The sequence below is a fragment of the Dromiciops gliroides genome, chromosome 3 (genome assembly GCF_019393635.1).
Source record: "Dromiciops gliroides isolate mDroGli1 chromosome 3, mDroGli1.pri, whole genome shotgun sequence".
NCBI classification, from domain to species: Eukaryota; Metazoa; Chordata; class Mammalia; order Microbiotheria; family Microbiotheriidae; genus Dromiciops; species Dromiciops gliroides.
This window is the reverse complement of record NC_057863.1, coordinates 243,605,203-243,632,294: the sequence shown is the minus strand read 5'-3', so window position 1 is coordinate 243,632,294 and position 27,092 is coordinate 243,605,203. Positions and strand designations below refer to the sequence as shown.

Genomic DNA, 27,092 nt, shown 5'->3' with positions numbered 1-27,092 from the left:
ACTGTACTTAAGGATCCCTGTGGGTAGCTAGGTTCAAACCTGAGTTCAAAACTGGTTTCAGACACAGCTGTGTGACCATGGACAAGTCACTTCACTCTGTTTGCTTCAGTTTCCTCATCTGTAAAATGAGCTGGAGAAGGAAATGGCAAATCACTCTAGTATCTCTTCCAAGAAAATCTCAAATGGGGTCATGGAGAGTCAGATGCTACTGAAAAGACTCAACAACAAGGATACTGTAGCCATACATTGACTTAGAAAACCACATATTAACATTATTTCCTATTGTATTTTTAAGAATTTTATTAAATATTTCCCAATTACATTTTCATCTGCACTCAGGAATGTGGTGGTCACATGAGGCCTTTGGGCTTCTGCTTGATGCCTCTGGTATAAGACACTGTTTCAGAATGAATAGTTAAAGAAAAACTGATAAGATTTCTCATTCAAGTGGAAGCAAGAATTGTAGACTAAAGAAAAGTCCTAATGTGATTTTATAATATGTAGCTTGAAGGGCAGGCAGGGTGGGGTGGATTGTCTTAGTATGTTTTCACCTTGGGGTCCCCAGTGTCTATTATTAAAGCATGGTTTATGACTATTTAACAACAAACATTTATTTTATTTTTTTCCAGTTACATGTAAGGGTAGTTTTCAACATTCATTTTCATAAGATTTAGAGTTCCAAATTTTTCTCCCTCCCTCCCTTTCCTCCCCCTGTTACAAGACAGCAACCAATCTGATAGAGGTTATATATGTACAATCCACAAGTGTTCTTTCTATGGGGGAGGATAGTATGCTTCAGTCCCTTGGGATTGTCTTGGATTATTGTATTGCTGAGAGTAGTTAAGTCATTCATAATTGCTCATAGAACAATACTGCTATCACTATGCACAATGTCCTCCCAGCTCTGCTCACTTCACTATACATCAGTTTATACGAGTCTTTCCAGATTTTTCTGGTATCGTCCTGTTTGTCATTTCCTATACCACAATACCATTCCACTACAGTCATATACCACAGCTTCTTCAGTCATTCCTCAATTGATGGACATTCCCTTGATTCCCAGTTCTTAGCCACCACAAAGAGTTGCTATAAATATTTTTTGTACAATTTCCCCCTTTTCTCTTTTTCATGATTACTATTGTTAACTGTTTCCCTCCATCCTATTCCCTTCCCCATGATATTTAACTATCTTCTTTCACCCTATCCCTCTTCTGTCTGTCCCCTCCCTAATCTGCCCTCCCTTCTTTTGCCCCTCTCTCTTTATCCCCTTCCCCTCCTATTTTCCTGCAGGGTTAGATAGATTACTCCACCCAATTGAGTGTGTATGTTATTCCCTCCTTGAGCCAATTGTGATGAGATTGAGGTCTTTGAGCTAATTCTGATGAGTTTATGACCACTTAGAAAGGAAAAAGGTAAATACTACAATCCAGTGTGGATTTTTAAGATCAAGTCAAAGAAGATTAACCAACCTTCTTTTCTTTTCTTTTCTTTCTTTTCTTTCTTTCTCTTTCTTTCTTTCTTTCTTTCTTTCTTTCTTTCTTTCTTTCTTTCTTTCTTTCTCTCTTTTTAGACAGTGATAAGACTACTAAAAGTGGGAAAATACTATGAAGAGAATACATCTGGATTTCTTCAAGGCATTTGATAAAGTTTGACATGAAATTCTCATGGGTAAGATATAAATGCATGGATTGGATGTTAATACAAGTGGATTTTGATCTGGTTGAACTACCACATCCAAAGAGTTTTGATTAAGGGATCTTTGTCAACAGGGAATGAGATCTTTAGTAGGAAAGACAGTCCTTAGTAGTGGGAAGAGTTTTGGACTTAGGTTCATATCCCATCCCAAGAACTTGGATAGTTTATTTAAACTCATTTTCCGGGGCAGCTAGGTGGCACAGTGGATAGAGCACCGGCCCTGGAGTCAGGAGTACCTGAGTTCAAATCCGGCCTCAGACACTTAACACTTACTAGCTATGTGACCCTGGGCAAGTCACTTAACCCCAGTTGACTCACTAAAAACAAAACAAACAAATAAACTCATTTTCCTAATGAGTTTCGTAGCTATGTTGACCATAGGCATATTCTTTTTTCCCCCCCAAGGGCAGTAAGGGTTAAGTGACTTGCCCAGGGTCACACAGCTAGTAAGTGTCAAGTGTCTGAGGCTGGATTTGAACTCAGGTCCTCCTGAATTCAGGGCCAGTGCTCTATCCACTCCGCCACCTAGCTGCCCCCGACCATGGGCATATTCTTAACCTCTCTGAGCTTCAGTTTTCTCATTGTAAAATGGGGGAATAATAATATCTGTTCTTTTTGTTGTTGTTGTTCAGTCATTTTCAGTCATGTCTGACTCTTCATGACTCCATTTGGTGTTTTCTTGGTGAATTTAATGGAGTGGTTTGCATTTCCTTCTCCAGTTCATTTTATAGATGAGGACACTGAGGCATACAGGGTGAGGTGACTTGCCCAGGGTCACACAGCTAGTAAGTGTCTGAGGTCAGGTTTGAGTTCAGGAAGATGTGTCTTCTTGACTCCAGAACTGGTGCTGTCTATTGTGCCAAAGTCGCTGCTCTATATGTTCTGTTTACCTAGATCTAAAAGAACTTCTTAGTGTCCATCTAGTGCAGCCCTCTCATTTTCTACATCAGGAAACAGAAGTCCATAGAGGTTGAATTACTTTCCTAACACAGTAGTTAATGAAAGATCTGGGGGCATTCTTGAACCTCTGTCTTTTCCTCAGAAGACTGTAGTAACTGTAATGTTGTCTTGGCATTATCAAAGAGATGTAGGCCTACTATTGCAGGTAGAAATTGTATCAGAATTTTTTCTTCAATCTCCTCTGGAAATTTGATATAAGCTTGAGACTGGTGGAAGGAGGCTTATAAAATTATAGACCCACTCTCCACCTAAGGGACTGTGGACCACTGATGCCAGGTTAGAGCTGAAAAAGAATGCCAACACCAGAGAAGCCCATGGAAATGAGAGGTAGGAGCTACCACTAGAAGCAGTGTAGCTGAGGAATGGGGAGGCAGAGGATTGTATAAAAAATGTGCAGTCTATAGAGGGCCTGAAGGCAAGAAGACTTATCTTCCAGAGTTCAAATCTGACCTCTGACATTTACTAGTTGTGTGACCCTGGTCAAGTCACCTAACCCTGTTTGCCTCAGTTTCCTTGTCTATAAATTGGGGATAATAATAGCACCCACCTACCAGGATTGGTGTGAGATAATAATTGTAAATAATTATAAAGCACTTTGCACAGTGCCTGTCACATAGTAAGTGTTCTATAATATGTTACCTATTTTATTATTATTATTGTTATTATTAATAACTGTGTCGCTGTAAACCCCACCCCACCAAGTACTGACTCGCCGAGCATTGATTCCTTTTTTCCCTTTCTCTTCTTGTCTCCCTAAAGGACATATGACTATTTTCTGTAACTTATGTTTCTTAAAAGATTACTTAACTTTCTTTATACTTTGCCTTTTAAGTATGATAATATGGTTAACTATTGGATTGCTGACCTATGTATTCTTGCTCAAAAGCAGCAGAGGGATTCCATAAGGGATGGAGCCAGAAAGAGACAGAATTTTTCTGGTTGGGGGCTCAGAGATGAAGAAAAGAGAAGTATTTATTCTTCTTCCCTTCCTTTCTTCCTTCCTTCTTTCCTTCTTTCTTTTTCTTTCTTTCTTTCTTTCTTTCTTTCTTTCTTTCTTCCTTTCTTCCTTTCTTCCTTTCTTTCTTTCTTTCTTCCTTCCTTCCTTCCTTTCTTCCTTTCTTTCTTTCTTTCTTTCTTCCTTCCTTCCTTCCTTTCTTCCTTTCTTTCTTTCTTTCTTTCTTTCTTTCTTTCTTTCTTTCTTTCTTTCTTTCTTTCTTTCTTTCTTTCTTTCTTTCTTTCTTTCTTTCTTTCTTTCTTTCTTTCTTTCTTTCTTTCTTTCTTTCTTTCTTTCTTTCTAACCAGCACTACATGGTGGCAACAAAGGACCAAGCTGCTACTTATGTATACCCTAAAGCTCAACTCCCTAACCTCACAGGATTGTTGCAACAATCTAACACACTTTGCAAACTTTGGAGCTTCTATATAAGTACTAGCTACTATTACATTATTTGTTCCAGTAAGGGAGGCGAAGAGGGATAGGAGAGCAAGGCTTTTTAAGAGACTCCGGATTCTCAGTCTGCGCTTATTTTTAAGGCTGAGGTACTTACTAGAGTTGTGCCCTGTGAGGGAGTTCAATGAAAGCAGTTCCTGTGTCTTCTCAGCAAGATTTCAGTGAACTTGCCACCTTCCCAGGGGAGGATTCCCTCAGATGCTTTCAGACAAATGTGCACATCTTGAAATCTCAACATGTTGATTAGGGAACCCATTATCCTCTGCTCAGCCCCTTTATTCCTTTACATGCTATAGGGCTCAAATGACACAACAAATACAAAGTACTTTTAAACTATAAAGTTTTGGGACAGCTAGGTGGCACAGTGGTTAAAGCACCGGCCCTGGATTCAGGAGGACCTGAGTTCAAATCCGACCTCAGACACTTGACACTTACTAGCTGTGTGACCCTGGACAAGTCACTTAACCCTTATTGCCCCGCAAAAAATAAAAAATAAAGAAAATAGGAAACTATAAATTTTTATCCAAATGTCAAATATTAGGAATCAGAAGACCCCAAGGAGAATTTGGCCTGGTTGAGTCCATGCTTGCTATACCCTCAGCAGGATTCTTTGTTAAGCATCTGGCATGGTACCAGAAGTATCTCCTCCATCCTCCATCCTTCACGTATGTGGGTAAGGAGTTGGATTGGCATGCTCTGGAGAACTCACTCTAAGATGGCAAATCTTAGGTTATTCTGTGGACTTGGACTGGATGGAAGGGTGGATTGGCTCTGAAACCTCCTTGCAGTCAGCAATTCTCTATACTGTGGTATGTCTCTCTGGCCACTTTGGATTAGCTTGCATTCTGTAGGTATAGGCCAGGAATGAATCCAAGGTTAGGGTATGTCACATTAACCAAATGGTTACTTTGCCTAATTATGGAATCTCAGAGACTTCATGGATCACTTAGTACCTGAACAAGAACAAGACAACAGAAAGACATCCAGTCTCTTCATAAAGACCTGCAGTGTTGGGAAGCCCACTACTTTCTCAGGAAGCCCACAGCACTTTTCACTGGTTCTGATTGTCAAGTAACTTTTCCTATTGTCAGGAATCTGTCTCTACATAGTTTCCACCCATTGATCCTAGTTCTGTCTTCTGAGGCTAAGAAGAACAAGTTTATTCTCCCTTGCACATGGTGGCCCCAGGTCTTTTCCATGTCTATCCAGACAACTCCTCTGTGGTATTGTTCCTCTAAAGGACACAGCAGCATCTTTGTCTCTTCCTTCAAGAAATCTCTAGTAGAGAACTGGCTAAGTTAGCTAGATACATGCTCTAAGATTCAGAGCTTTGTTATCAGTTATCCATCTATGACAATGAGAGTGATATTGGTCATCAAGCCAATTAGTCTGTCATCCTCATCTAGAAAGTTTCAGTCAAACCGAACAGTGTAGAGTTGGGGTCAGATAATGTTGATACCAAGTTCTGCAAAGGCATTGGTTGTCCAACATTTTTCCATAAAGATGTCCCTCATATGTAGGGCTGGCCTTCCATGTACCAAGAATAGAGCTGAAAAGTCCTCTATAGGAGACTCAGACAAGCACGATAGCTTTGAAAGTGGCATGTTGAATTTATTATATATTTAAGAAGCAAAGCAAGCTTTTTTTTTTTCCAGGGCAATGAGGGTTGTGACTTGCCCAGGGTCACACAGCTAGTACGTGTCAAGTGTCTGAGACTGGATTTGAACTCAGGTCGTCCTGAATCCAGGGCCGGTACTTTATCCACGGTGCCACCTAGCTGCCCCCAAAAGCAAGCTTTATATAACAGAAGTTTGCAGTTTTGTTTGGATTTTTAAAAGTCCCTAATATATTATGATTTAGGGAAGATGTACTGATCTCCAAAGTCTCAGGCCTGTTGTGAGATCTAAAATTTCTCAGTGAGAGATGTGTTCTTTTGGGTTAAGATGTCATTGTGGTCTCTAAGTGCCCTTTGTCAAAATTTATATCACATTAAACTAGACCAGAAGAACCAGAGATAGATTTCTAGGATCTTGAAGTATTTGGGGGGGGGGGGCAATATCTTGACTCTTGTGTGAATTGGATGTAAGGGAGGCAGAGTTGCACAAAGTTGTCAGCCTCACTTTCTCTCCCAGTCATGGAAGTCCACTGGCAAGACAAAAGACAAGACAACTGGAGATGGCCCTGAATGCGCTGGATGACCTTGGCATCTTCCACATTTGACCAAGCTCTAAGTGCACTGCAGAGCCCGCTTCAGCAGTCTTCATACCTTCTCATCCACCCATTCCACCAGGGGAAGTTTTCACATGCTTGTGGTAGACACCCCCCTAACTCACTAATGGGTCTGAGGCCTGTTGGTTGCCCTCAACCTGGTTCATCCTGTCTGTTTAGACAGTTTTACCAGGGTGTGGCTGCTGTACATGCTACATCTTCTTGGAGCCACAGGTGAGAGCTGAGTTGCCAGATAGACACCAAAGATAGATGAGCAGCCTGAAAAGGGTTCGGGAAGCCTTCATGCCAGAGGTATCAATCCTCCTTGAATACTCCATATACCCTAGAATCTTGGAATATTAGAGCTATAAGGAATAAGGGAAGGAGAGATTTGATAGGACATAGTTAAGGGAAATAACACAGGTAAAGCACCTCCTTCCTACCCCAGAAAAGCAGTGGGATGGTGGATAGAACATCCAACAGAAAGATATGACTACACAAACCCTACTCCATTTACTAACTGTGTGATCCAGGGCAAGTCATTTATCTTCTCAAGCTTCAATTACCTCATCTGTAAAATGGGGGCGTTAGATTTTTTCTTTTTTTTTTTTGGTTTTGTTTTTCTGGGGGGTTTTTGTGGGGCAATGAGGCTTAAGTGACTTGCCCAGGGTCACACAGCTAGTAAGTGTCAAGTGTCAGCCTGGATTTGAACTCAGGTCCTCCTGAATCCAGGGCCAGTGCTTTATCTACTGCACTACCTAGCTGCCCCCATGGGGGCATTAGATTTTAAGACCACTTTCAGCTCTAAATCTATGATCCTGTGATCCCTACAAAGTTAGGGACAATATAAGACACATGTTTCATGGGGAAAGTCAAAATTGGACCTAGGAGGCCCACCATGCCAGAAAGGTCAAAAGAAACCCTAAGGGATCATTATCTGTAACTAGCAAGTTCTGAACCACCAGAGACTAAGAATTTGCCATTGAGAATTCAATGGCAGCCTTGGGCAAATTTCTAGCTCCTTTCTCTCCTTCCTTACTTCTGATGAACTCAGATAGGTAAAACTCCTGCCCCAGTTGGAACAGCCCACCTCTTGTCTTGATCCAAATCACCAATAAAAAAGTTTAAACATCATAGAGCCAAACACTGATCTCTTTGACACTCGTCTACTTAAGGTCACCATCAAACTCTTTTCTCTTTGCATCTTATCTTTTAGACAATGCTGAATCTACCTCATCTAGCCTAGTCTTTTCTACAAGAATGGCATGACAACCTTTGTAAAATGCTCTGCTAAGATCAGGGTGAATTTTATTTGCAATATTCTTCTCACCTAAAAGTCTAACAACCCTGTCAGAAAAGGAAAAGATTTAGTCTGTCTGGATCTGTTCTTGATTCAGTCACATTGGCCTTGTGATCACTGATTGTGATCACCAATTCCCTTTCTAGTTGTTCACTAACCGTCCCTTTAATTACATATCCTAAAATTTTATTAGCAATTTAAGTCAACCTTACTGGCCTATAGTTTACAGACTCCACTCTTCTCCTGCCTCCCCCGTTTGTTTTTTTTTAAATTGGGACATTTGCCCTTCTCTAGTCCTATGGCACCTTTCAAAAATCACTTATAGTGGCTCAGCAATCCCATTCATTAGTTATTTCAATACCCTGAGATGCATTTTGACTGGGCTTGGTGATGTGACCTCTTCAAGGGTAGCTAGATGCTCTCAATATCTTACTTATCTTGGGTTTCAACTGCCTGTGGACCAGCTTTCTTGTGCTAAGATCTAGGCCTCTACATCAGAGAAAACAAAAGCCAATGCCTTCTCTCCCTCATCTGTTTTCATTGTCCCAGCTACCCCAAGCTTAGATCCTTCCTCTTTCTTGAACCTTCTCTTTCCCCAATATAACTGTAAGAAATTTTTATTGTCATTGCTTTTACCTTTTTTCCCCAGACTTGGCTCATTTGGAACAGTTGAATTCCTGACATTATTCTTATAGGGCCATGCCATCCATTTGTATTCATTCTCATTACTTGTGTATCCACAAATTCCTCTCTTCCTCATTTTCAGAATTCTCTATTTTTTGAATTTTTAAAAAGAATTTAAAAAATTTCCCATCTCTCCCAGGTTGACATTCCCCATAGAATCATGGCCATGAAATCTTACCTATCTTTTCTCTGAATCTTTGAAATAATTTCCTTCAAAATCTAGAGTGCATGTCAGACTCAAGTCCTTCTTTATCATCTCTATCACAAAAATGAAGCAGCTGCCTCCTCCCAAGGTTCCCATCATTTCTTCTTCAACTACTAATTCCTTCTTGTTGGTGAGACTCAATAGCAGTTCTTTTGTTGGTTTTCCAACTTCTGAAGGATAAAATTATTCCTAAGGCAAGGTAAGAAATTATTACTGGTCTCCCTCTTGACTGAGAGTGAACTCAACTAGCTCCCTTTTCACTGTAATATCATACTTCTGCATTAGTCTTGTGATGACTTTCCTATACTTATCTATTTCCTCTTTCTGTCCAGCTGGACAGTAATCCATATTCACTTATTTTTAAATGTAATATCATCTATGTTTTATTGCACTTTTATTTATTTTATTAATGATTATTATCAACTATTTATTTTATTAACTATTTCCCAATTACATTTTATCTGGTTCAGGCCACATTTGGGAGTGTTATGGGCCACATGTGGTCCACTAGCTGTGTGTTTGATGCCCCTGCTCTAGCCCATTCCAAGTTAACATTTAACCATTTGCCCTTTCAGTCTGGCTATTCAAGTAGTGATGAATCTACTATATTTTGTGTATTTTGGCTACCTGAAGCAATAGGTTTTATTTCTGTCTTCCTTCCTGGATTTTGTCTCTTGTGAGTTTCTGGACATCTCCACTTTTATTGTCACTATGTTGTAGCTACTCTCTGAGGTATCTAGTCTGGTGAATGTGTTTCATCCTTCCTTTTTCAGTTTAAGATCCTTTCAACTGATAAAATCCTTTCCAAAGACAACAGGCATACACTTCGACTCATCTTTGTTAAGAACAATACACACTCCTATCCAAGAATCCATCATTCCTATAAAAGCCAAGGTCCAGAAATCCAAAGTCCATTTTCAGAAAATATCTTAACCCTGTGCTCACTAACCAAATCTGTTTTTCTTTTCTGAAGCCCTTGCCCTCAATTAGCAACAACAATGAAAGACCTTCTGTTCTGAAGGTCTTCAGTTTCTTGCCCTAGACTTAGGAATCTGTATCAGTATTTTCTAGATTCCTCTTGGCTGGGTCACTTGCAGCTAATGTGAGTCACTAAAAGTTTTTGACAAATCTTGGGAAAGCTCATCACATCCTGGATACATGCCCCAGGAAGGGAGAGGATCTCCCTAATGTTCTTATTGACTCAGTACCTCCAAGTAGAGAGGCACCAGCCACTTCTGGTTTCATCTTTCTCTCACCCCTACTCAATGATCATCCTACCTGTGAATCCACAGCTTCATATATCAGACGATAAACAATACTAGATATTCAGCAGTCCTTAATTTTCTCTTTCTACTGTAAATAAGGTCACTTCCCTTGGTAGTATACTTTCCAGGGATGTCCACATAGATGATGAGGTTGATGCATCCATTGCCAGAGCTAGCTCAGTGTTTAGAAGGCTTGAAAGAATTGTTGGACAGAAGAGGTAATAGGTTGCTTACCACAGGGCTTCTTAAACTTTTTCCACTTCAGACCCCTTTTCACCCAAGAAATTTTTACATCACCCTGGGTACATAAGTATATAAAATAGGTATACATAATATTTTACTGTTGCAATTTTTTTTTGTGACTCCCACATTCAGTTACATGACCCCATATGGGGTTGCAACCCACAATTTAAGAAGCCTTGGTCCATCAAACTGAAGGTCTACAACAGAGCCATTGTGTTGACCTCATTGTTGTATGCCTATGAAACCTGGACGAAATACCAGTGCCATGCCAGGAAATGAAATCCATTCCATCTGACCTGTTTTAGGAAGATTCTGAAGATCACCTGGTAATATGAGGTACCAGATGCTGAGGTTCTTTCTTGAGCTAAACTGCCAAGAATTCAAACTCTACTGCAGAGAATGCAGTTCTGATGGGCTGGTCACATTGTTTAATAGGTTTGCCTAAAAGACTTTTTTTTTTTTTTTTTTTTTTTTTTTTAGTGAGGCAATTGGGGTCAAGTGACTTGCCCAGAGTCACACAGCTAGTAAGTATTAAGTGTCTGAGGCCGGATTTGAACTCAGGTACTCCTGACTCCAGGGCCAGTGCTCTATCCACTGCGCCATCTAGCTGCCCCTGCCTAAAAGACTTTTATGGAGAACTCACACAAGGCAAGCAAACACATGGAGGGCAGAAGAAGTGGAACAAGAGTACTCTCAAGTTCTCTCTGAAGAACTTTGTAATTGATTATGAGACATGGGAGACACTGGCCAAGGGCCACCCAGTATGGTGTGCCTGCATCAAAGGAGGTACTGTGCACTATAAGTGAAGCAGAATTGCAGTAGCTCAAAAGGAAATTCCTTCTGAATATGTTACAAATTTGAGATGTGCAAATTTAGAGACATCTCCACTCTAACTCTTCGTGTGGGGTATTTCTGCCTGACCTGTAGTAGAGCCTTCTGAGCTTGTATTGATCTGATCAACCCTAGTCAGACACATTGTGCCTTAACCTCGACTTAGTGATGTCCTTTAGGTCCTCTTTGAGAACATAGAAAAACAACCAATTTTCCCTTTATCCCTCTGTCACATTCTTCCCCGCTTCAAATTCTTGACATAGGTTAGAATCTCCTCCTCTCTCTCTTCAGAAACATTTCATTCCCTCTGATAAGATGGAAAGTGAAGGGGTATTCTAGAGCCTGTCTTTGAGAGAGAGCATGCCAAAGAGACAGAAAGTTGCCTCACTCAGTGCCAGGAAGACCTGTGTTTCCAGTTTTGCCTCTGACATCTTGGCTGTGTGACCATGGACAAGGCGCTCAGTCTCTCAGGGCTACAGACACCTCTCTTAGAATGTAAGCTGCAGAGAACGTCCATGGGTAGAGCAGATTTCTTCATCCAGGAATTCCTTATGTTAATGGAGTTACAGGCTCAGTTTCTTTTCCTCTCCTTATTTTTGAGAAGGGAGAACAACTTGTATTCCAAGCATAGGTAACAATTACTTGCCTGTGGGGTCAGGAATTACTGATCATTGGGTGAGAATAACAGTAGGTTAGAGGAAACTGAGAAGGGTGTAAGAGAATACTAAAGACAATGTTTGCTTATTTCACAGTGTCTAGGAGTAGCACTGCTTATATATTGTCTACTCACTGCCCTCTGTCTTCCCTAATCCCAGTGGCTGACCATATAAACAACTGGGGGGGCGGAGGGGTGGGGTGGAATGAAACAATAAGCCCATGCTTAGAGTTTGGTACCTGCAACATCCAAAATCCATGTAAAAAATTTTGGCCCTCCCTTCATACCAGAAAAGACATCTGAATTATTATGGTATTAAAAGTTAAACTAGGGGGGCAGCTAGGCGGCGCAATGGATAGAGCACCAGCCCTGGAATCAGAAGTACCTGAGTTCAAATCTGGCCTCAGACACTTAACACTTACTAGCTGTGTGACCCTGGGCAAGTCACTTAACCCCAATTGCCTCACTAAAAACAAAAAAACAAAACAAAATAAAAAAAGATAACCTAGGGTGCTTGCTTCAGCAGCACATATACTAAAATTGGAATGATACAGAGAAGATTAACATGGCCCCTGCGCAAGGATGACACACAAATTCATGAAGATAAAGTAGGTTGATATTATACAATACTATACATATATTTTATGCATTTCTGAGTTTCTAAACTTTTTCTTTGTTGTCTGCTGTCCTTTGCATGTCATCTGCAGATTCTGTAAAATTCCCCCCAAATCTCTATTTAATTTCTTATGCAAACCTGCAATATATCAAGACCTCGATGGGGAAAGTCAGGATGTGGAAGGGATAACTGTATAATAGCACCTATTTCTCAGGTTTGTTGTGAGAATAAAATGAGTTAATATTTGTAAGGTGCTTTGTCAGCTTTAAAAAACTATACTATATATACTGATAGATTAATTGTTATTACAAACAAATCATGCCATTTTAACTTTATTTCATTTTTACAAGGTTAATAAACAAGTAGATGGGATACTCTGGATACAGTTTATCTAGATTTCAAAAAAGTCCAATAAAATGTTTCATGAAAAGTGTCATGTGCTATTCTTATAGATAAGATAAAGAAATAGTGTAGTCCAATTTTTTGGATTTGTATTGGTTGAATGGCTGGACTCAAAGTAGTTAAAGCTCCTATGCAGAAATCAAGGAGCAGGAAGTCAAAGATGACCCTGAAATTTTGACCCTGGGCCACTTGGAGTGAAAGCAAAATAGGGAAGTTAAGAGGAGGAACTCATTGGAGAGTGCAAAATAACAAGTTGATTTAATCAGATAGACCTATTTAACTTTAAAAGACAGAAGTCATGTACTTCAAGTTTTTACAGTTCTAACAAAATGATCCCAGGAAAGTAAAAGATGGAGGAAAAAGTTCCCACATATGCAAAAAATATCACCAGCAGCATTTTGTATTACCAAAGAAAGGAAATATAAGCACCTACTATGTGCCAGGGACTGTGTTTTACAAATATTTTCTCATTTAATCCTCACAATAACCCTGAGAAGTAGGTTCTATTATTATCTCTATTTTACAGTTGAGGAAACTGAAGCAGATAGCATATAAATAATTTGCCCAGGGTCACAGAGCTAGCCACATTTGAACCCAGGTCTTTCTGACTATAAATTTAGCACTCTATCTTCTCTGAGGACTGGAAGAAAAGTGGGTTGTCTGTACCCACTGGGAAATGACTGAATATATTGTGGCATATGAATGTAGTTGGAATAGTATTATGTTATAAGAAATCACTATATACTTAGTTTTCCAGAGAAACTTGGGAAGACTTATATGATACAGAGTGAAGTAAACAGAACCAGGAGAACAATTTACATGATAACTACAATGATGTAAGAGAAAACAATTGTAAATGACTTCAGAACCCTGACTAATTCAGTGATTAATTGTGACTTCAGAGGACTGACATGAGGCATGCCTCCAGTCTCTAGGCACAAAGGTGGTGGATCGTAGGTATGGAATCAGGCATGCATTCTCAGATGCTTCAATGCATAGAATTGTTCACTTAATTCCACTTATTTGTTACAAGAGAGTATTCCATCTGGTGGTGGTATTTGGGGAATAATGGTGACATGACAAATATCATCAATAAAGGTGGGGGGGGTGTTTTTTTTGTTTTTTCAGAAACTGAACAAAAATGAAACAGACCCATTTTCCTTCTCTCTGGATGCCAATTATTTTATGATTGGAATATATTTCAGCCAGATAACAACATTCTAAATCTCCAGACCTCCAGAAGTAGAAATAGGTCTGAAAAATGGAAAAGCACAGTAGAATTAAAATGATTATGAATACACAATAAATCATATCTTCAAAACCTGAACTGAATGATGAGAAAAACATAAAATAAAGGAAAGGCTATATCATTTGGACACCAAAGACCTGCATTTGAGCCCTGGCTTTATTACTTCTCCCTTCTGGGGGCCTCAGTTTTCACATGTTAAAAATGAGCTTTAGATTGGATGCCGTCTGAGGTTCCTTTACCCTTCTAAGGTTATAGGAGTTTTTCTTGAAGCCCTTTCCAGCTATAAAGTCTATGTCTCGAATAACCTATTATTTCTCTTCCCCCTTGAAACCCGAGAACAAAAAGTTGCGTTTTATTTGCTTCCCTAGCGACAGAACAAATCCCTGACCAGATTTGCAAAGTAATTAAAAGACTGCTTGAGTTCCCCCTCATCCCGCATGTGCTTCAGCTCCAGATGTTGCAACAGTAAAGAGCCAAGCTTTAGGAAGTATGTGTTTGACCAGGTAAATCTCAAGTCCCAAAGATGAAAGGTGGTTATTGTTTGCCCTCCTGGCCTGGATTCTGAGACCTTTGGCTACATAAAACCATACTATACTGCTTCTACCTTCAGAGAGCCAGGAAAGGTCAATTTGTTGGGAAACTGACAGCTTCTGCCAGGCTAGCTCCTCCTTCCCCCTCATACCTGGAGAGGGAGTAGGTGTTGTGGATATTGGCCAATCACCGACTGAGACAAGCTGAAGGCATGTTTGCATTTAGGAAGTGCCTTCCAGAAATATGGCTTTGGATCGTCTATGGGCAGAGGAAGAGGAAGAAGAGAACGAGGCACCGAGGCTACTATGTAGAATATTTTTCTTCAAGAATCAGGAGGCTCACACTGAGAACTCAATGCTCTGTGAGGTAAGTACCCAGTTCAAATGTAAAATTATTTCCCCCCCCTATTCTAAACTCAGAACTCAGTGACTACTGGGATATTTAAGTGAGGGCACCATTTGCACTTGGATTTAAGCACAGTATGTAAAAGTTTGAGTGTTCCTGAGGGATGGGAGGAAGACAAAGGGAAGGAGAAGGGAGAGAGGAAGTGGAATCTGGAATTTGGCTTGTGTAGAGTAGTGCTTTTCAAAGTGTGGTCTGTGGACCCCAGGGGTCTTCAAGGTCAAAACTAATTTCATAATAATAGTAAGGTATCATTTCCCTATTAAACTACTCCTCCCTTTTCCCATTACATATCTGTTTAAGGCTGGAGTTTCTTCATTTGTTTCAACCACAATAACATATGGCAACAAATTTAATAGAGAAGATGATATGAGAATCCAGGTGTCTTCTGTTAAATCAGAAATTGAAGAGATTCACAAAAATACATAAAATAATGTCACTCTTCTCACTAATTTTTTTTGAAAATGTAGTCATTTTTATCAAAATGTGATTAATGTTAACATGAAATAGGCTTATTATTTTAAAATGAATGGAGATTCATTAGTTTTAATACTTAATAGTAAATAGTGATAGATATAACCCATATAAACAAAATTTCTCTGGGTTCTCAATACTTTTTAAAGTATAAAGGATTCTTGAAACCAGAAAGTTTGAAAACCATTAGAATATTGTCACTGGTATTGCTGTAGCTTGTTTGGATGACAAGCTATCTACCCTTCAGTCCTCAGTTGAGGTGACCTATCTGAACTTAGGCATCACATTGTAGCTTTAAAGGTAAGCTTTACAGATGAGGCAACGTGGCTTCACCCAAGGTCACACAGGTAGTATACACAGGTAGCAGGTGACAGGTTCTTTCAAATCACTTCTCTTCTTCCATGTAAAATGAGAACTTCTTAAATCAGGGCTTCTTAAACTTTTTCCACTTGTGACCCCTTTTTGCCTGACAAATTTTTTCCCTACCTTAGGTAGATAGGTATATAAAATAGGTATACCTAACCTCTTACTGTTGCCAATTTTTTTTTTTGCGACCCCATGTGGGGGTGACCCATAGTTTAAGAAGCTTTGGACTAAATGATCTCAAAGGAATCTTTGAAGTCTAAATCCTATAATCCTATGGTCCCATGATTTCTCTGGAGTAAGTAGGTGGTTGGGAACTCATCTAAACATAGGTATGTATACTGGAACAGAGAGAATATTAGAACATACTAGGTGGGTTGGTTAGAATGCTCAACTTCAGTCAGGAAAATAGAAATTTGAATCCTGCCTCCAACACTTGCTAGTTGTGTGACCCTGGGTAAGTCTCAGTTTCCTCATCTGTCAGACAAATATAATAATAATGCCTATCAGACAGGGTTGTTGTGAGGATCCCACAAGATAATAGATGTAAAGTCCTTTGCAAACCTTAAAACACTATGTAAATGTCAGCTATTACTCTTATTATATTCTCTGTCTCCAGACATATTCCTCTGAGAAAGTATTATTACCATTAAAAGCAGTATGAATTCAAGTTGTGGGGGGCCTAACAATTAATAGGCTAACAATAAGAGTTATTTGTTTATCAGCTAAAGAAAACATGCAACATGGTAAAGAAAACATGCAACAGTTCATGAATGAGCTCAGCATAGCTATTTTTATGCTGTTTCATTGTTACTATACAATCTGTACATTGAAGACTGACTGTACATTGACATTTAATCAAAACCAGACATTTATTAAGCATCTACTGTGTGCTAGGCATTGTGCTAAGTGCAGGAGATACAAAAAGAGACAAAACATAGCTCCTGCCCTTGGTGAGTTCACGATGTAGTGTGTTTCTCTGATATTGTGTGTGTGTGTGTGTGTGTGTGTGTTCATAGTATCGTTTGCTTAATTCCATGTCTTGGAGCATGTCTTATTCTTCTGGAAGGAGGGAGTATAATAAGGGCCTGAAATCACAACCTCTTTGTATCTAATGGTATTCTTTAAAAGACAGAGAATGCTGGGTGTTGACATTTTGGTTGTTGAGTCAACCAAGGTCTCTATGCCTTTTGTCTAACCCTGTGTGAACTTTGGCTGACATTTATGCAATGTAGCTTGTAAAGTCCTTCTCAGTGTTTGACCATTTGTTTTTGTCCCATTTTGATTCAGAAAACACCTTCATTGACATTCTCCTTTGATGACTCCATGGGATGTAGAGGTGCCACTGCACTTTCACATACTATGCCAGGGCAGGGGGCACAAGTTCCAAGGGTCCTTCCAAACTAGAAAAGCTTTGAGTGTGGGTCCAAGGAAGGATCTGTCAGACATGGACCAGCATATTTAAGTTTAAAGAGTTTTATTATGAGAGGGCTGTCTTTCAGGTACAGATTTATTTATTTGTTTGTTTGTAGCCAGAGCCACTAAAAAAAACAACCCATCTACAAACGTGATGGTAGAGACAATGTGATATGATACACAGACTGTTGGATTTGGTGTCAGGAAGACCTTGGATTTGGACTCTTGAATCTTGACCCTGGCTATCCCTGACCTCTGATTTTCAATACTTCTGATATCACTTCTTATTTTGGTTTGGACATTAGGCTCTATCTCTGAAATGGAAACAAAAGCATCTTCCTAGCTGATCGTACCTCCTTCCTTCTTGACTCCTGCATTTCCTGTTGCTGCTCTCTCTTCTGTGTCTTTCCTGGGTCTTTTGATCTTGTCTAATTTGTCTGATACTCTTCCTTTGTTCTTTGACCTAGAGGAAATTAATCTAGACCTACCTTCTTGACCCATCCTTTGTGCCCACATCAGGTTCTATATCTTATATCAGCTTCTCTTTGACTACCCATACCTTCATTCATGCCCCCATATCCCTCTCACCTAGACCACTGCATTGGAAGCCTGATAGAAGGACTCCCTGCCTCAAATCTCTCTCCTGTCCTAGGCTACCCTCCTCATATCTGTTAAAGTGATTTTCCTCAAACTTCTCTCTGACTATGTCACTTCCCCATGATGTAGGTGCTGTTCCTATATTATCTCTTGTTTAGGGATAAAGAAACTCTAACTAAGAGAGTGTTGTAGGGGATGTGTTTAATTGATCAAATTGATCATGAGGCGTCCCAAAGAATTACAAGACTCAGTGACTCAGTTTCAAAAGTTTTATTAGAAGACTGGTGGCCACAGGGAGAAGCACACAGAGAAGCTAGGTGTCTTGGTTAGGGAAATGAAAATGGTTACATTTATAGTGAGAAAAAGTAGGTTATCTCCTCATTATTTTAATCTCCTCCTTAGGGAGGTTCATATCTTAATTTGGAATTCTTGGGGTCCTAAGATATCTCCGAAGGAGGGTACCTTTTTCCCTAGGGTGTGTTTTGGGGCTTTACGTGTCATAAGGTGAACCTAAGGACACATTTGGCCTTCTCTGCACATGCTCCTAAAGACATGCTTAAACTTGTCAGACCCAGAGGTTCTCTCCGTCTATGATATCTCTTTACTTTAAGATCTGGTTTCTAGGTACAGTTTCTGTTTCCTGTCATATAGGAATATTAATGGCTATTAATGGTTAATGGTCCTTGGTTACCTTCCCTAAGTTTCCGTTGATATTGTTTGTTGATAATAGCTTGAACCCTCTGGTTACCATTGATAAAAAGCTTAGGTCTTAGTTTCTCTATTAACCCTTCTGGCTACTGTTGATCAAGTCTTGGGTTAACTGTTAACCCTTTTAGCCTCCTACATCAAGAGGATGAATGACTTGACAATATCCCACAAGTAGCAGAGGAATAATTCAAACTCAGGTCTTCCTGACTCCACATCTTTGTTCACTAAGCCATCTCCTTAGCACGAGCTTCATCACCTCTTTGCATAGAATATCTCAGTGGCCTCCTAACTGGTCTCTTTGCTTCAAATCTCTTCCTACTATTTCCAGTCTATCCTCTATACAGCTTCTAAGTGATCTTTTTCAAGCACACATCTGAGCATGTCATTCTCCTACTCAATAGACTCCAGTGGTTTCCTATTCTTTCTATAAAACAGAAACTCCTTTTGGCTTTTAAAGCCCTTCATAATCTGGTCCTAGTCTCACTTAAACATCACTTCCCTTTCCACTGATTTGGAAGTGTCCTAGGATTTGTTGATAGATAGTTCTGCTGCCAATCATACTTAACTCACAGAGACATTTTAAGAATCGGTCTTTATTATGTACTCTCAGAGCACAGGCTCCGTTCTAAATTACTGCTGACCCTGAAATAAAGTTTTCCCAAGATTTATATAGTTTCCAACTATATCAGAGAAAAAAGAAGATACAATTAGGATTTACATTTCAAAGATTCACTTAGAAAATTTAGATTAGGCTAGAGAGAAAAGTGGTTTGCATGTTAAAAGATAATGGGGGGGGGCAGCTAGGTGACATAGTGGATAGAGCACTGGCCCTGGAGTCAGGAGGACCTGAGTTCAAATCGAGCCTCAGACACTTAACACTTACTAGCTGTGTGACCATGAGCAAGTCACTTAACCCCAATTGCCTCACACACACACACACACACACACACAAATTAAAAAAAAAAAAAGATAATAGGGGGGCAGCTAGGTGGCACAGTGGATAAAGCACTGGCCCTGGATTCAGGAAGACCTGAGTTCAAATTTGGCCTCAGACACTTGACACTTACTAGCTTTGTGACCCTGGGCAAGTCACTTAACCTCCATTGCCCTGCAAAAACAAACAAAAAAAACCAAAAAGATAATAGGAGGAAAACTACATCAGATCAAATTGTAGATCAAGTTGATCAATAAACCTAGATAGTCAGAAGATAGTCGGGAATTTACAACCTACAAATAGTTATCTTAAACTGAGCCAGAATTTTTTTTAACCCCTAACCAGTTAATCACCCTGAATTAAATGATAGGAAGTCTCAGCTAAATTCCATACTATTAGGAAAGCCTCAGCCAGTTTTCTTAGAATTTTTCTTACAAATAAAATAGCTGAGCTGGAGCTAGTTAGAAAGGAAATTAAAAACTATTACAACACCACATTCTATGATCCAGTGAAAACTGGCCTTCTTTTTTGTTCCCATGCCCATGCCTTTGCATTGGCCATAACCAGTGTTTGGAAAGCAATCCCTGCTCACCTGTGTCTCACTCTCTTCGAAGCATAGCTCAAGCACCACCTTCTAATAAAGCCTTTTCTGAGAACCCCAAAGGCTAGTGTCTCTCTCCCCCGACTTTGTATTGATTTTCTTTATAATTAATATATAATATAAATACTTATATGATATTACATAATATGTTATATTATATTTATATGTATTTGTGCTCATCGTCTTCCCCAATAGAAGGCAGACTCCTTAAGAGAAGGAATTGTTTCATTCTTTATCTTTCTCTCTCCAGTGCCTAGTGCTGCACTTGGCACACAGTAGGAGCTTAATAAAAGTTTGCTGTTTGGCTGTAGAGCTTTCTACTTGCCATAGAACCATAGAATTTTTTTGTATTGAAATCTTTTGTTTTTATGTTACCTTGGTTGCCTTCCCTACCCAGTAAGTCATTTGTTATACAAAGAGAGAGAAAAAATGATCAAAATTAACCAACATATCAATCAAGTCCAACAATTATCCATACCTGAATGATGTTTATTCTCCTTGGTTTTTTTCCCCTTCTTACCTCAAACACACATAGAGATGTAAAAGAAGAGAAGGAGGTACATTTTCTCATTGCATTTCTGGGACCAAGCTTGATACTTGTAATTATGTGGCATTCAAGGTTTTTGCTTTTGTTTTTTAAAGAACCATAAAATGCAACGGCTGAAAGCAGGGATATGCTAGGGTCACATGACCAATAAGAGCCAATTGTTCAATTTTCAGTGTGAGCATTTAGACCTCAGAAATGAACAAAGCCTACAAATCAGGGCTTGCTCTATCTATCTATCTACCTATCTGTCCATCCATCCCTCTATCCATCCCTCTGTCCATCCATCCATCCATCCATCCACCTATCTATCTACTAGCAATCACTGCTATGTGATTTGCCTAGGGTCACAGAGCTAGTAAGTATCTGGGGTTAGATTTGAACTCAGGTCTCCCTGACTTCAGGTCAAGTGTTCTATCCACTGAACCACCAAGCTACCCCTATTGTTTTATTGTCTAAACCAGACTAGACTAGTCAAACCCATGTTGTCTGAGTAAAATTAAAATGTAATTGGGAAATATTGAACAAAATAAATAAAAATAGAGCAAAACACATAAAATGTTAAGATGTGATTTAAAAAATCAATATGTAGGTGGAAGGGATCCTTATGTATGATTTAGTAGTCCCCCTTTCTATTTGAGTTTGATTTTAGGAAGTGATTGAGAAATGTTAATAATACAGATAAAATATAAGTGTGTTATTCATACATTCCCTGTTCCCACCACACCCCCTTCCCTGCCCCCCCCCAAATAAAAGAAAAAAAGAAAAGCTGGTTGTTAAATATTTACAGGGCACTACTGACTGGAAAACTAGAAATAGGAAATGACTTGCTTGAGATCACACAAGTAGCAAGTGGAAGAGCCAGGACTCAAAACAAATCTTATGACTGTAAGTCTAATGTTCTTTCACTGGACCCTGGCTTTGTTTGCACTTCTGTTGTCTGAATATTTGAAGTAGCCGATCTATTGTTGTTTAGTTGTACCCAATTTTTTTTTAAATCAGTGCATAATATATTTCAGGTACTGTGCTAAGCACCAAGAATCTAAATATAATAAAAAATAAAGGTAACCTGTACCCTATGGAGCTTACTTTCTAATAAAAGAAGACCACAAATAAAACTAGAAAAGGCAAGAGAGGACCCTGCCTTTAGGGAGGGCCCAAATGGAAACATGGTGAAGAAAGCAGTCCAGAGATTCATAAATGGATCTCAGAAATGAATGAAGGAGGGAAAATGTTTGACCTGGTTACTTTCTTTAAAAATGGAAGTTCCTTGGGGGCAGCTAGGTAGTATAGTGGATAAAGCACCGACACTGGATTCAGAAGGACCTGAATTCAAATCCGGCCTTAGACACTTGACTTAACTAGCTGTGTGACCTTGGGCAAGTCACTTAACCCTCATTGTCCCACCAAAATTTTTTTTTAAAAAAATGGAAGTTCCTGAAGGATCAGACCTCTCTGAGAGGAAGGGGGTCAATGGGCCAGTGTGATCTTTCAGGATGAGAAAGCCACAGTGACAGAGTAAAGTCCCAGAGGAAGAAGGTTGTTGTGGCATGGTGGAGAAAGTCAGGAGCAAAGTCTTTGAAGAAAGGAATGAGCCCAGGTTCATCCCTTCCTTTCTTCCTTCTTTTCTTCCTTCTTTCCTTTTAAAACAGTATTTTATTTTATTCCAATTACATGTCAAGATAGTTTTCAACATTTATTTTGTAAGATTTTGAGTTCTAAATTTTTTCCCTTTCTCTCTTCCCTCCTCCCTCCAAAAACCAGCAAGCAATCTAATATAGGTTATACATAACAATTATTATCACATTAGTCACATAGTAAGAGAAGAATCAGAAGGGAAAAACCACCAGAAAGAAGAAACAAACAAAAACAACAAAAGTGAAAACTGTATGCTTCAATCTGCATTCAGACTTCATAGTTCTTTCTCTGTACGTGGAGAGTATTTCCCATCATGAGTCTTTTGGAATCATCTTGGCTCACTGTATTGCTGAGAAGAGATAATAAGTCTATCACAATTAATCATCACACAATGTTGTTGATACTGTGTACAATGTTCTCTTGGTTCTGCTCACTTCACTTTGAATTAGTTCATGTAAGTCCTTCCAGGTTTTTCTGAAATCTGCCTGCTCATTGTTTTTTACAGCATAACAGTATTCCATTACATTCATATACTACAACTTGTTCAGTCATTCACCAATTGATGGGCATCCCCTCAACTTCCAATTCCTTGCCACCACAAAAGAGCTGCTATAAATATTTTTGTACATGTGGGTTCTTTTCCCTTTTTTACAATCTCTTTGGGATATAGACCTAATAGTGTTATTGCTAGGGCAAATGGTATGCATAGTTTTATAGCCTTTTGGGCATATGTGTCTAATTCTTCATGATCACAAATAGGGCTTTCTTGGCAAGGATACTGGAGTGATTTTCCATTTCCTTCTCCAGTTTATTTTACAGAAGGGAAAACTGAGGCAAACAAGGTTAAGTGACTTACCCAGGGTCACACAGTTTATAAGTGTCTGAGGCTAGATTTGAACTCAGTAAGATGAGTCTTCCTGACTTCAGGCCTGGCACTTTATCCACTGTGCCACCTAGCTGACCTGTTGTGATGTTTAAAATCTAATGTGGGTGTACACTGTATCATCAACATTATGTGTTGATCAACTGTGATAGACTTGATTCTTCTCAGCAATACAATGGTCCAAGATAGTTTCAAAGGACTCATGATAGAAAATGCTCTCCAAATCCAGAAAAAAACAAAAAACAAAACTGTAGAATATGGATGCAGATTGAACCATACTATTTCTTTTGTTTTGGGTGCTGTTGTTTTTCTTTTTTGAGGTTTTTCCTTTGTGCTCTGATTCTTCTCTTATAACATGACTAATGCAGAAATATGTTTAATATTATTGTACATATATAACCTATATCAGATTACCTGCTGTCTTGGGGAGGGGGGTTGGGAGGGGAGGAAGGGAGAAAAATTTGAAACTAGAAATCTTATAAAAACAAATGTTGAAAACTATCTCTACATGTAACTGGAAAATAATAAAATACTTTTATAATTAAAAAAAATCTAATGTGGGTCCTTACCTGCCCCACCCTCCAGTTTTGGGGGAGAAACTAGCTAAGATTTACTGATAAATTCAGCAAGAGTTTAGGCTTTTAAGTATTTATTAAAAGTGTATTAGAAGTTAGTGAAGGGGCAGCTAGGTGGTGCAGTGGATAGAGCACCAGCCCTGGATTCAGGAGGACCTGAGTTCAAATCCGACCTCAGACACTTGGCACTTACTGGCTGTGTGACCCTGGGCAATTCACTTAACCCCAATTGCCTCACCAAAAAAAAAAAAAAGTGAAGAGAGAGAGGGTGAGAACAGGTTTCTCATAGAATGGAAGACCCTAGTTTAGATCTATTCAGTATAGCCATAGAGAAAACCTTGCCTTTCCCTAGCAGCCCACATGAAGTTCTGCCACCACGCCAAAGTCCCGACAAAAAGCGAGAGATCCTCAGCAGCTTCTCCCAGAAGCCCTCTGTGGAATAGGAAGCAGGGATGTCCACACACACAGCTCCAAGCTAATTGGCTGGTAGCTTTGATTGACATGACTACAGGTAGTTCTATAGATGTAACTTTAGGATGCCAAGTCCCATGCTTTCTCCTCAGGGCAGAGCTGCCCTGGTTCCCACAATGTCTTTCTCAGCAGGGGATGGCACCCTGATTCTCACACTGTATTTGTCAATATTTACCTAGAAAGCTGAAAAATTCTATTGTGTCAAAAATGGCCCTTGGGCTTCTTGAAATTTTGCTGGCACACATGATGCAGACACTCCCTCATGCACATACTTGTTTACTTATCCATACATTCCTATATTCCTACATAGTTTACTGCTCTTTACCAAGGATTGGTGAGCTCAGTCAAGGAGGTAAGACCCTGATGATATCACAAAAAGCCCAGGGAAGGGATTACAGAGCCCCAGCTTCTATTTTTGGTAGAATAGAATATTCAAAACAGTTTGTTTCTTTGGGTTCCTTTATATAAACTTGTATTAAAAGCAGCTAGGTGACATAGTGGATGAAGCACTGAACTTGGAGTCAAGAAAACCTGAGTTCAAATTCTGTCTTAGACACCTATTAGCGGTGAGATCCTGGGTGAGTCACTAAATAAATCTCTTTCATCTTAAATTTCCTCATTTGTAAAATGGGGTGATAACACAGTTATAAATATCAAATGAGATGATAAATATATATGTAAATCTCTTTGTAAATCTTAAAACACCATCTAATTGTTAATTATTATGATCTCATGCCTACACTGTAATAGGTGAAATAAGATTTTTTTTTTAAATGAGGAAGGGAAGGTAACAAGCATTTATTAAACACCTACCATGTGTTAGGCACTGTTATGTGTACAAATATTATCTCATTTGATACCTTACCTTTAGAAACTTGCAATCAGGGAGTCTACCACAAATTGTGACTTTTATTTCCCTTTACAAATTCTTATTGAATGCCTACTAGGAAGATCAATGATTGAAATGTACAATTGAAAGCCACTAATAATACTGAAATTTTATTTTAATGGTATTAATATCTTTCTTTGATCAAACTTTTACCAAACCTACTATTCAAAAGCAAACTGGGCTATTCTGAGAATTTTCAGCTTTTCCTCCTCCCTACTGTCTGATGGAGATACCTTGCCAATAAGTAAGATCATTTTCTTTTTTGGGGGGGTGGGGTGGTGGAAATGAGGGTTAAGTGACTTGCCCAGAGTCACACAGCTAGTGAGTGTCAAGTGTTTGAGGCCAGATTTGAACTCAGGTCCTCCTGAATACAGGGCTGTTGCTTTATCCACTGTACTACCTAGCTGCCCCCAAGTAAGATCATTTTCTGAGAGAATGCTCAGGGGCTGCAGAGGATACAGAAAGCCCACAAATGGAGTAATTGAGCTCAGAGTTGAGTGCAGATGAGAATATTGTAACTTGCTGCCTACACTTTTTTTTTTTCCTGAGGGCTATGGGTTGTCAGTCATTTATCAGGATTTTAGGTGTGTTGGAGATTTCATCCAACTTATTATCATAATTATCCTCTTAATTCCTAAAAGATAATAAAAATTCCATCAGGAACCAGGAAACTCCTTTACATGAAGCCTGACCTCCAAGTATGGCCTGAGTCTTTGTTATTGTTATTGTTGTTTTAATTTTAATTTTCAGTTCCAAGTTCTTTCCTTCCCTTTCCCCTTCCCCCTGGCTTGGGTCTTTGGTGACATTTAATGGCAAAGATCATTATTTTCTTCTCTTGGAAGACTTTATAAATGAGCTAAGGAGATATAACATCTTTATTTTTTTCTACATTTAGCCATTTTTCAGAGTTCCTGTATACTCTTGAGTAAGGTGGCACAGTAGTAGTAGTAGTGCTGGGTCTGGAGTCACTCAGGTAGTTAAGTGTTTGATTCTTGAATTTGATCTTAGGTCCTCCTGATTCCAAGGCTGGTGCTCTATCCATTGCACCACCTAGCTGTCCCAGTTTACAGTTCTATTGTTTGAGTGTTTGAAGTAGCTGACCTGTTGTTGTTCAGTCACACCTCAGACACCTACCAGCTGTGTGACCCTGGGCAAGCCACTTAACCCTATTTTCCTCAGTATCCTCATCTGTAAAATAAGCTGGAGAAGGAAATGGCAAACCACTCTAGTATCTTTGCCAAGAAAACCCCAAATGGGGTCATGGAGATTCTCACATGACTGAAAAATGACGCAACCACAATTATTAGTCTAGATTAGATAAGGCAAAAAAATAGAAAGAATAAATAATAATATTTTAATGGACAATATTCTACTCACTAGACAACTAGTAGGTTGTGATCCCAAAGTTAATTTGTAAGCTACTTTTTTGGAATTTGGAATGCGTTTGTTTTTCATAGCAGCTGTCTCTGTTGTAAGGTGGCTGTACACATCATTTGTAATTCAAATATTTGTATATCAAAGACTGTCACATGTAATGTGAGGTAGCTGGTTGAACAATTGTACTCAAAAATGATGATTAATAATGTGGTATCTTCAAAGCATGCTATTTCACTTTTTTGTGGGTTTTTTTGTGTTTCTTCTTTCTTTATGTTTTTTTCCTTTTGTTCTGATTCTTCTTTCACAACATGACTAATGTGGAAACATGTTTAACCTGGTTGTACATTTATAACCTATATCAGATTGCTTGCTATCTTAGGGAAGGGGGAGGGAAAGGAGGAAGAGAGAAAAATTCAGAACTCAAAAATCTTATAAAAATGCGTGTTGGGGGCAGCTAGATGGTACAGTGGATAGAGCACCGGCCCTGGAGTCAGGAGTACCTGAGTTCAAATCTGGCCTCAGACACTTAATACTTAACTAGCTGTGTGACCCTGGGCAAGTCACTTAACCCCAATTGCCTCACTTTAAAAAAAAATGCATGTTGAAAAGTATCTTGACATATAACTGAAAAAAAGAAATACTATATAAAAAAAAAGAAAACTGAAAAAAAAATAGTGTGGTATCTTCCTGAAAGGGGCTCTTTGGGAAAGCAGCACAGTGCCCTTATCTGTGACAAAATACCTACTATGGTTATGGTACTGTGCTAGATCCTGGAGCCAAAAACCACAACAGAGCCTCATTTTAAGGAACTTACAAACAATGCCAATTAGAGGGATAGTAACTATGACAGATGACAAAATCCAAATACTGGTCTGAAGCAAAATTAAATCCAACAGAGGTCAATGTGTTTAGATCTAAACATGACA

The 27,092-nt window shown here is 39.1% G+C and overlaps 1 protein-coding gene and 1 non-coding gene across 3 annotated transcripts in view; both read left to right on the top strand.

The window, feature by feature from the left end:
• The first annotated feature begins 12,006 nt into the window (after positions 1 to 12,006).
• LOC122752166 lies at positions 12,007 to 12,114 on the top strand. The gene has a single exon (XR_006355960.1). It is a non-coding gene; the product is annotated as a U6 spliceosomal RNA (small nuclear RNA).
• Positions 12,115 to 14,538: 2,424 nt separating this feature from the next.
• Positions 14,539 to 27,092, top strand: part of PLCXD1 (phosphatidylinositol specific phospholipase C X domain containing 1) — a 51,172-nt gene continuing 38,618 nt past the window's right edge. Inside the window, exon 1 of one of the 2 annotated variants that reach the window (XM_043991121.1) lies at positions 14,539 to 14,660. The gene's annotated coding sequence lies outside the window, so the exon portion shown is untranslated. The remainder of the gene's footprint in view (positions 14,661 to 27,092) is intronic. The other variant, XM_043991122.1, reaches the window with a different exon arrangement.